Raw genomic sequence first — 10,725 nt, 5'->3', positions numbered from 1 at the left:
TTTTTCATTAGCCCTTTTCAAGGTGGGCTAAAGAGTGCTAAAAGTGGTATCTTCATGATAAAATACACATATTACCCTCACTCACCCTTATTAATCATGTGCATGAGTATTAATTAGGAGCAAATTGATCATTGTAGAATATATGACTAATATTTAGCCCCTGAATCAAACAGCCCCATAGACTAAATATTAGCCCTTAGCCATAGACTTAAGGCCCTGTTTGGATCCCATGGCAAAACTTTAGCCCATCACTTTTTGTCTTTTTTTTTGTCATGGGATCTAAACAGAGGGCTAAAAGTGAGCAAATGGCTAAAAACTGGGTTAAAATATTTTGCTTCCAACAAGGCCTTAAACTGGGCTAAACTCTCTCGGGGCGGACGCTGGACACTCCGTACCCCTTGCCGCTCACATGCATAGTTGTATATGGATAATTAAATAAGGGTAAATCAGTCATGGTATATCAGAGGACTAAAGCTTAAGTCATAGTTGTATATGGATAATTAAATAAGGGTAAATCAGTCATGGTATATCAGAGGACTAAAGCTTAAGTCATACATACAAACAGCCCACCAAAACTAAAATTTAGCGGCTAAACTTAAACTTTAATCCCTGACCCGCCTCCTCGAGCCTATAAAAGCGCGCCTCGCCTCGACCTTGCACCTCACTCAAGCCGAGCGCCAGTTCCCAGCATCAGCGAACGAGCGAGAAGAGGGAGCGAGAGAGGACAGTGAAACACGAGAAGGAGCCATGGCGGCGACCCCCGATGACTGCGGCAGCTGGTTGCTGTACCTGTCCCTAGCCGCCAAATGCGCCGGCGGCGACCAGCCTTACCGCCTCGCCGGTTTCCTGGCGGTCTGCGCCGTCGCCTTCGTCGTCATTTGCCTCCTCCACTGGTGCTTCCCTGGAGGTCCAGGCGTGGGGGAGGTGGTGGTGGACGCAGACGCGGCGTCGGGTCGGTGGCGCGGCGGCGGTTTTGCCGGGGCCTAGGGGCCTGCCCGTGATCGGGAGCATGTGGCTCATGACGGGCCTGGCGCACCGCAAGCTCGCGGCGGCGGCGGACAGCCTCCACGCCAGGCGCCTGATGGCGTTCTCCCTCGGGGGCACGCGGGTAGTGGTGGCCGCGCACCCGCACGTGGCGCGGGAGATCCTCAACAGCCCGGCGTTCGCGGACCGGCCCATCAAGGAGTCCGCGTACGGGCTCCTGTTCCACCGCGCCATCGGGTTCGCGCCCTACGGCGCCTACTGGCGCGCGCTGCGCCGCGTGGCGTCCACGCACCTCTTCTCCCCGTGGCAGGTCAGCCGCCTCCGCCGCGCAGCGCGCCGTCATCGCGCGCCAGATGGTCACCGCCATGAAGGAGCTATCGGCGGCGGCCTCGGCCGGGCGCGGCGACTTCGAGGTCCGCCGCGTCCTGCGCCGCGGGTCCCTGCACAACGTGATGTGGTCGGTGTTCGGCCGGCGGTACGACCTGGAGCTGGACCCGGCCAAGGAGAGCCCGGAGACGCGGGAGCTGAGGAGCCTCGTGGACGAAGGCTACGACCTGCTGGGCCAGCTCAACTGGTCCGACCACCTCCCCTGGCTCGCGCGCTTCGACCTGCAGAGCACCAGGTCCAGGTGCGACCGCCTCGTCCCGCTCGTGAACCGCTTCGTCGGCGGCATCATCGACGAGCACTGCGCCCGGAACGACCTCCGCTCCGCTCCACCCGCCGTCATGGACTTCACCGACGTGCTCCTCTCGCTGCCGGCCGACGACAGGCTCACCGACTCTGACATGATCGCCGTCCTCTGGGTGCGTAACTGAACCCGCCGCACTCCCTGCGCAACCTCTTCCGGCATCTTCGCATGCTTCAGTTTCTGACACTGATGACACGCGAACGTTACATCCTTTTTGCAGGAAATGGTGTTCCGTGGAACCTGACACCGTTGCCGTGCTGATCGAGTGGGTGCTGGCCAGGCTCGTGCTGCACCCTGACGTGCAGGCCCGTGTCCACGACGAGCTGGACCGCGTGGTCGGCCCCGACCGGGCCGTGACCGAGTCTGACTCGGCGTCACTGGTCTACCTGCACGCCGTGATCAAGGAGGTGCTCAGGATGCACCCGCCGGGCCCACTTCTGTCGTGGGCGCGCCTCGCCACGTCGGACGTGCTCGTGGACGGGCACCTCATCCCCGCCGGCACCACCGCCATGGTGAACATGTGGGCCATAACACACGACCCGGACGTGTGGGCGGAGCCGACGGAGTTCCAACCGGAGAGGTTCATGGGATCCACCACCGCCGAGTTCCTGATAATGGGGTCGGATCTCAGGCTCGCGCCGTTCGGGGCGGGCCGGCGCAGCTGCCCGGGGAAGAGCCTCGCCATGGCCACCGTGGCTTTCTGGCTCGCGACGCTGCTGCACGAGTTCGAGCTGCTCCCCTCTCCCGACCCGGCGCGCGGCGTCGACATGTCGGAGGTGCTCAAGCTGTCGTGCGAGATGGCCGTCCCGCTGTCCGTGACGGCAAGGCCCCGGCAAGCGGTGTGATGACGTGTGACGGCTGAGACGACGGAGCAGTCAGTTGGGGTATCAGTCTCACTGTGAGCATATACGGACACTGCTGGCGCTACTACTGGTACACTGTACATGGAATGGAAAGCGCTTGTGCTACCGGTCACAGCTTGCAAGTTTGCTACTACTCGGTCGACATGGGGTATATGCTTTTCATGTTACTATCTTGGATATGTATCGATCAGGTGCCGAATGTGATACTTTGGCTTGTACTGTTAGCTTTTTTCTGGGTGCTCTTTTCTTGCTTCTTTTTAGTAATCGCTGTAAGACTCGTAAAATGTATATGCTGGTTTGGATGGTTTTGGATTGTAGCCACATACTAGTATTACGCAGTTCAATGCCTAAATATGCTATCTGTTCAATCATTCCTGCTCATATACCAGCAAAAGGAGCAACTGTAGGTCCGTAGGATAATGTTAATGCCTGAAATCTGAACATGACCTAATACCAGAAGAGAAGATGATCCGGCTCACGTGGTCTCTTTATTACAAAGTTCAATGTATACTAGTATACTACTCCAGCCTTCCTGTAACGAAGTAAGAGATTTTTTATTGAATACATAAAAAAATTTGTGCATCTTTGTAATTAAGATAAAAATGTTTGATACAAACAATGCGTTTTAGACGAGTGCCCTAAGAGGTCTACATGATTACAACCGTGAGCTAGGACCATCATGGTAAATAGAAAACAGATTTCGATATTACACGAATGATAGACAACCGGTGTACCAAACATACTCTGGCTCCGTCTCTGACAACAACTTTTGCGGAGGAAGTATACCGAACATTTTAGGAGGAGACATACCTTTTTTTATCTAGGGGAGGAGCTGGAATTTGGAGCTCCTCCATAAATGTTTCATCTCCTCTAGAGAAACACTTGGAAAGGAGTCATGCCAAACAAAAACATAGCAACGATCATAAAAGCAACACTAAACCGTAGTCCAACACCTTAACCTACCCTGTACCTCTTTTATAAGGAAAAAACACCTAAAGATCTAAAAACACCTAAAGATTTAAGATTGATCTTCAACTTTCGTTAGTGAAGAAAATAGTGAGGACTGATCTCATAGGGAAGTCGAGGATACCTATCGTGAACTCAAGGTCCAACGCCTAAGATGTAAAAATTTTCTTTTTAACTATTCTTAAATTTATGTAACAGTTCTATTTATTAGATGCCTGCATATGAACATATATCATGAATCTGCGACAGATACTGTTAGCCCTTGTTTAGTTCGCGAAATTTGGATTTTGGGGCTACTGTAGCACCTTCGTTTTTATTTGGCAAATAGTATCCAAACATTGACTAATTAGGCTTAAAACGTTCGTCTTGCAATTTCCCACCAAACTGTGCAATTAGTTTTTCTTTTCGTCTACATTTAATGCTCCATGCACGGGCCGCAAACATTCGATGTGACAGGTATTGTAGCAACTTTTTGGATTTTGGGGTCCAACTAAACAAGGGCTTAGGATAATAGGCAATTTCCATGTCATTTTAATTCCATAAATTAACAGCATGATGATGACATATAAAGAATTATTAATCATTGAAATCATGACATCGATTATATCCATGGTAAAACTACATGCTAGATCATATATCATGTGAAACATATGAAGATCATGAATCATAACAAAGAGAAACACATGGAATGATATATATTTCATATCTGCAACAAGCATAAAGCTACATATGAAACAACAGGACTGTAAACAGGAAACACATACGTAGAGCATATATCTAGCAGGAACAGACATAAGATATCTTATGAAATGACATGACTGAATATATGAAACAAACTGATGAACTACTGAAACAAGTAGAACGTAAAACAGAGAGAAGATGAAACGATCATACCCTCCCATCCGCAATTCTGAAGTTCCAGCAACTTCCTTCGACATGCCGTAGGAGAAGAAGGTGCTCCCTCCGTCAGCGATCGGGAAGAAGACGACGTATGGTGACGGCGGCTCTTCGGGCAGTCGCGTAGACGCTCCCCAAAAACCTAATTGTCGATCCCCGTGCAAGGTCCCGAACGACAAGGGCTTCGGAGGCACCTGCCCTCTCGCTCCTCCGTGCGCGCAGAGTTACGAGATGAGGAAAGCCATCAAGCAACTGAATGAGTTTCCGGAATACAGTGTGTTCTCTCTTTAACTGGAGTTGGAAGACTCGCAGGGGAAACGGAGAGGCTACAAAGGCATACGCAGGGAAGACAGAGAGACCCCGGGAAGATCAGGAGTCAGGCCGGCTTTAGAGTTGAAAACTCCCGTGGTTAGTGGGTGCTAAAAAGTTAACACGCCACGCCACGCCCGCCCGCCTGCCTGAACTGCCTGCCTGCCCGCCTCACCACGCCACGCCCCGAGCCCGAGCCCTAGCCCTGGCCCGGCCAGCGGCAGCGGCGGCGCGCGCGCGCGTGTGGCACGCCTTTGTCCGTTTCTTAACTTCTCAAATTAGACGGATTAATTCCAATCATTTAAGTTGAGTCAACGTCCTTTTAACTTCCAATCCGGTACAAATAATAATACCCACAATTACAAGCCATAGAGTTATTGATTTATTAAATATATAAATGGGCCTAGCCCATAATAAATCCAACAATCCCCACCAAACTCTAGGGTTTATAACTATATAGTTCCAGAATCACAATTCTTTGATATACCTAGTGTTTCGATGGAGACTGTTAAGTTGAACATCCACCTAGAACAAGAGTTTCACTCAGTCACAACTGAACAATGGACTATGCCTTGAATTGACAGTTTTGTGTGAGGTGGAGATTCACTCAAATCCTTCGCTGGTACTAGGTTGCAACAAGCATCCCCGCTGTTTGAAGCATATAAGTCACACTTCTATGCCTTTCATGAGTGTTTAGGGATAACCCAAGTCCCATAGACTGTGACCAGCCGTCTGACTCAGTATAGGTGTACTTATCAAAAGATGTTCTGTAGGACAACATCTCATCTTTATAAGACTCTTAAAATACATTAAGGTAAATACCATCCTGCCTTACAGAAAGAAAGATATGCATCAGAGATAGGTTCGTAGGGAACTTTCCTCTCAATCTACTTATAGCTTGTTTCACCACTCTACTTCACGGGATCTCCGATCACATAGAGCAGGTTACCACTACAGTAGATTTTCACAGTGGGTCTCATACTCATCTCTCTCGATGCACTTTCTATCACATTTCATGACATTCCCTTAGTGAATTGATCTGCCAGATTATTCGACATGTGGACATAGTCCAACGTTATAACTCCGGAGGTTTTCAACTTTCTGACAGTCTTTAATCTTCTTTTAACATGCCTTGTGGACTTCATGTTATTCCTAGAACTGTTGACCTTTGTGATCACAGTCTGGTTGTCACAAGTTCATTGAGATAGCCGGTATCGGTTTTTCAACTACCGGTAAATCCAACAGGAAATCACAAAGCCACTCGGCCTCAGCTCCAGCAGTGTCCAATGCAGCGAGTTCTGCTTCCATTGTAGACTTCGTTAAGATAGTCTGCTTGCAAGACTTCCAGGAAACAGCGCCACCTCCAAGCAGAAACACATATCCGCTCGTGGCATAAAGCTCATCATCATCATAAATCCAGTTGGCATCACAATAGCCTTCCAGCACTTTTGGATGTCCAGTATAATGAATACCATAAGTCATAGTACCTTTCAGATAACGCAACACTCTCTCAAGAGCACGCCAGTGATCATCTCCCGGGTTTGACATAAACCGGCTCAGCTTGCTCACAGCATATGAGATGTCAGGCCTTGTCGCACTCGCAAGGTACATGAGTGAGCCAATGATCTAGGAGTATGTCAGTTGATCCCTTGCTATTCTTTGATTTTTCCTCAATAGCACGCTAGGATCATAAGGCGTGGGAGCAGGATCACAGTCACTAAAACCAAAGCGACTTAATACCTTTTCCACATAGTGAGATTGTAACAGAGTTACCCCACCATCACCTTCTCTAATAAGCTTGATGTTTAAAATAACATTAGCTTCTCCCAAATCTTTCATTTTAAAATTGCTCGATAGAAGTTTCTTTACTTCCTTAATCACATTGAGATTTGATCCAAAGATCAGGATGTCATCAACATATAGGCACAGCATAATAGCTTCACCCCCACCATATCGATAATACACACACGTGTCAGCTTCATTCACTAGAGAAACCGTTAGATGTTAAAGTATTATCAAACCTTTCATGCCATTGCTTAGGTGCTTGTTTTAGGTCATATAATGATTTTAACAACATGCACACCTTGTTCTCTTGACCATCCTACAATGAACCCTTCTGGCTGATCCATATAGATCTCCTCTTCTAACTCTCCATTCAGGAAAGCTGTCTTAACATCCATCTGATGAATGATAAGACCATAAGAGGCAGCCATGGCAATTAAGGTGTGAATTGTAGTCAATCGAGCAACTGGTGAATAGGTGTCAAAAAATCTTCACACTCTCTTTGGGTATATCCTTTGGCCACAAGCCTTGCCTTGTACCTCTCAATTGTATCATCAGGCCTAAGCTTTTTCTTGAAAATCCTATTTACAACCTATAGGTTGACACCCATAAGGACGGTCAACTGACCTTCCCAAGTTCCATTAGACATAATAGAATCCATCTCACTCCTTACTACTTCCTTCCACAAGTCAGCATCAGGAGAAGAATATGCCTCTAATGGTGGTTGGTATGTCTTCCACAAGGTACACTAAATAGTCATCACCAAAGAATTTTGCAACCCTCTGTCTCTTGCTCTTTCGAGTGACTATAGTGTCATCCTCCTCAGGGATGTGCACATGAGAATCTTCAGTATGATCTATTGGAATAGACAGTTCGTGTTCATGGGGAATTATAGTCTCATGACTTGTTTCACTAGGTGTATTCTTCATTGGGAATTCATTCTCAAAGAATGTAGCGTCTCTAGATTCTATGATTGTATCAACATATATATATCAGGAACTTCAGATTTTATAATTAAGAACATATACCCAATGCTATGAAAGGCATAGCTAAGGAAAATACAATCAACAGTTTTAGGCCCAAGTTTACGCTTTTTGTTGATTAGGCACATTTACTTTAGCCAAGCAACCCCAAGTGCGCAAATATAAGAGATTTAATCTTCTCTTTTCCCATTCCTCAAATGGTGTGATCTCTTTGTTCTTTGTTGGAACTCTGTTCAGGACATGACAGTGCTGTCAAAATTGCCTCACCCCACCATTCCTTGGATAATCCCGCTGTACTCAACATGGCATTCACTAACTCTGTTAGAGTGCGGGTTTTCCTTTCAGCAATTCCCATTGGATTGTGGTGAGAATGGCGGTGTCCTCTCATTAACAATACCATGTTCCACACAGAACTCATCGAAAACATTAGAGAAATATTCTCCACCTCGATCGGACCTTAACCGCTTTATTTTCCTCTTAAGTTGGTTCTCAACTTCAGCTTTATAGGTCTTAAAATAATTAAACGCTTCATCTTTTGTTTTTAAGAGATACACATAGCAAAACCTGGTGGAGTCATCTATAAACACTGAGGAAGTATCTTTTACCAGCCTTTAGTCAAAATTCCATTCATTTCGCACAAATCAGAATGGACAAGTTCTAGAGGTGCTAAATTCCTCGCCTCAATCAGCCTTATGAGGCTTGCGGGGTTGTTTTGATTCAACACATACATGGACACTTAGACTTTTTGACCAAATTAAATTTAGGAATTAAATTTAGATTTGCTAACCGCATAAGACAGCCAAAACTTGCATGACAGAAACGTGAATGCCATAAATCCGACTCATCAGAAATATTAACATAATTCACCATTTTATTACACACATCATGCAGTGATAAGCGGAACAAGCCTCCGCAATCATATCCTTTACCAACAAAAGAACCATGTTTTCGACACAACACATTTATTCGACTCTAGAACAATTTTGTAGCCATCTCGATATAGCATAGACGCACTAACAAGATTCTTCTTGATGGAGGGCACATGATGCACGCTCTTCAATGGCACCGTCTTTTCCCGAAGTAAACTTCAGAATGACCGTACCAACACTAAGAACATGAGCACGCGACCCATTTCCCATCAACAAGGCGCCAGACCTCTCGACCTGGTAGGAAGAAAACAGAGAAACATCAGCACACACATGAATATTTGCACCACTATTCATCCACCACTCATGTGAATTACATACTGAAAGAACAAATGGTAAAGAATTACCATACCCTAGATGCTCCTTCTCCAGTATCAGTAGTGACAACATTTGCTGATTTCTTTTCCTGCTTGAACTTGCGCTTAGGGCACTCACTTGCCCAGTGCTGTTCACTGCCACAAACAAAGCAACCTCCATCTCTCTTGTTGTTCTTCTTCTTTTTAAACTGTGCTGTTTGAACAGGCTTAGTTGTGTTCTCTTGCTTGTTCTGGTTTTTCTTCTTTTTATACTTGCGGAATCTAGAGTTTCTCTTATGTACCACATTAGCAGTAGAGGTCTCAACTACTTTTTCATTGTCTTGTGCTCTCGCTCTCTCCTCAACATCAAGAGTACCAATGAGCTCTTCAACATTGAATTCCTGTCTCTTATGTTTGAGTGAGGTAGCAAAGTCCTTCCAAGAAGGTGGTAACTTGGCGATTATACCGCCAGCCACAAACTTGTCAGGTAAGACACATGGAAAGAGCTCAAGTTCCTTAGCTAGTGCCTGAATCTCATGAGCCTGTTCCACTACAGATCGGTTCTCAACCTATCTTGTAGTCATACAGCTGCTCCATGAGGTATAGCTCGCTACCAGCATCGGTAACTCCAAACTTTCCCACAAGTGCATCCCACAGCTCTTTCCTGTAGGAAGGATGATATAGCTTTTCTAGAATTTTGGATCAAGTGCGCTAATCACTGCACCTCGAAAGAGGTTGTCATCAGCCTTAAACTTAGCCTCATCCTCAGGAGGCAAGTTAGCAGGTTTGCCCTCAGAGACATGATAACATGACATTGCAGTGAGCCACAATTCCATCTTAGCTCTCCAAATCAAGAAGTTTTTACCATCAAAAGGATCAGGCTTTAAGACATCAGCAAAACCTCTGACAGAAAAAATGCCTAAAATTAGGTTTTTGGATTGTTAGGATAATATGCAATTTCCTATGTCATTTTAATTCCATAAATTAACAGCATGATGATGACATATAAAGAATTATTAATCATTGAAATCATGATATCGATTATATCCATGGTAAAACTACATGCTAGATCATATATCATGTGAAACATATGAAGATCATGAATCATAACAAAGAGAAACACATGGAATGATATATATTTCATATCTGCAACAAGCATAAAGCTACATACGAAACAACAGGACTGTAAACAGGAAACACATACGTAGAGCATATATCTAGCAGGAACAGACATAAGATATCTTATGAAATGACATGACTGAACATATGAAACAAACTGATGAACTACTGAAACAAGTAGAACGTAAAACAGAGAGAAGATGAAACGATCATACCCTCCCATCCGCAATTCCGAAGTTCCAGCGACTTCCTTCGACATGCCATAGGAGAAGAAGGTGTTCCCTCCGTCAGCGATCGGGAAGAAGACGACGTATGGTGACGGCGGCTCTTCGGGCAGTCGCGTAGACGCTCCCCAAAAACCTAATTAGCCGATCCCCCGTGCAAGGTCCCGAACGACAAGGGCTTCGGAGGCACCTGCCCTCTCGCTCCTCCGTGCGCGCAGAGTTATGAGATGAGGAAAGCCATCAAGCAACTGAATGAGTTTCCAGGAATACGTGTGTTCTCTCTTTAACTAGAGTTGGAAGACTCGCAGGGAAAACGGAGAGGCTACAGAGGCATACGCAGGGAAGACAGAGAGATCCCGGGAGATCAGGAGTCAGCCGGCTTAGAGTTGAAAACTCCCATGGATTAGTGGGTGCTAAAAAGTTAACACGCCACGCCTGCCTGCCGCGCCCCGAGCCCGGCCGGCGGCGGCGCGCGCGCGTGAGGCACGCCTTTGTCCGTTTCTCAACTTCTCAAATTAGACGGATTAATTCCAATCATTTAAGTTGAGTCAATGTCCTTTTAACTTCCAATCCGGTATAAATAATAATACCCACAATTATAAGCCATAGAGTTATTGATTTATTAAATATATAAATGGGCCTAGCCCATAATAAATCCAACAGATACCATCAAGTGTTCCATAAAGAT

The 10,725-nt window shown here is 46.2% G+C and overlaps 1 pseudogene; it reads left to right on the top strand.

Moving 5' to 3' along the window:
• Positions 1-644: 644 nt before the first annotated feature.
• LOC136550043 (cytochrome P450 78A9-like) lies at positions 645-2,906 on the top strand (annotated as a pseudogene).
• The last annotated feature ends 7,819 nt before the right edge of the window (positions 2,907-10,725 follow it).

The sequence above is a fragment of the Miscanthus floridulus genome, chromosome 4 (genome assembly GCF_019320115.1).
Source record: "Miscanthus floridulus cultivar M001 chromosome 4, ASM1932011v1, whole genome shotgun sequence".
NCBI lineage: Eukaryota > Viridiplantae > Streptophyta > Magnoliopsida > Poales > Poaceae > Miscanthus > Miscanthus floridulus.
The sequence above is the reverse complement of the archived record's forward strand: the minus strand, read 5'-3'. Positions and strand labels throughout refer to the sequence as shown.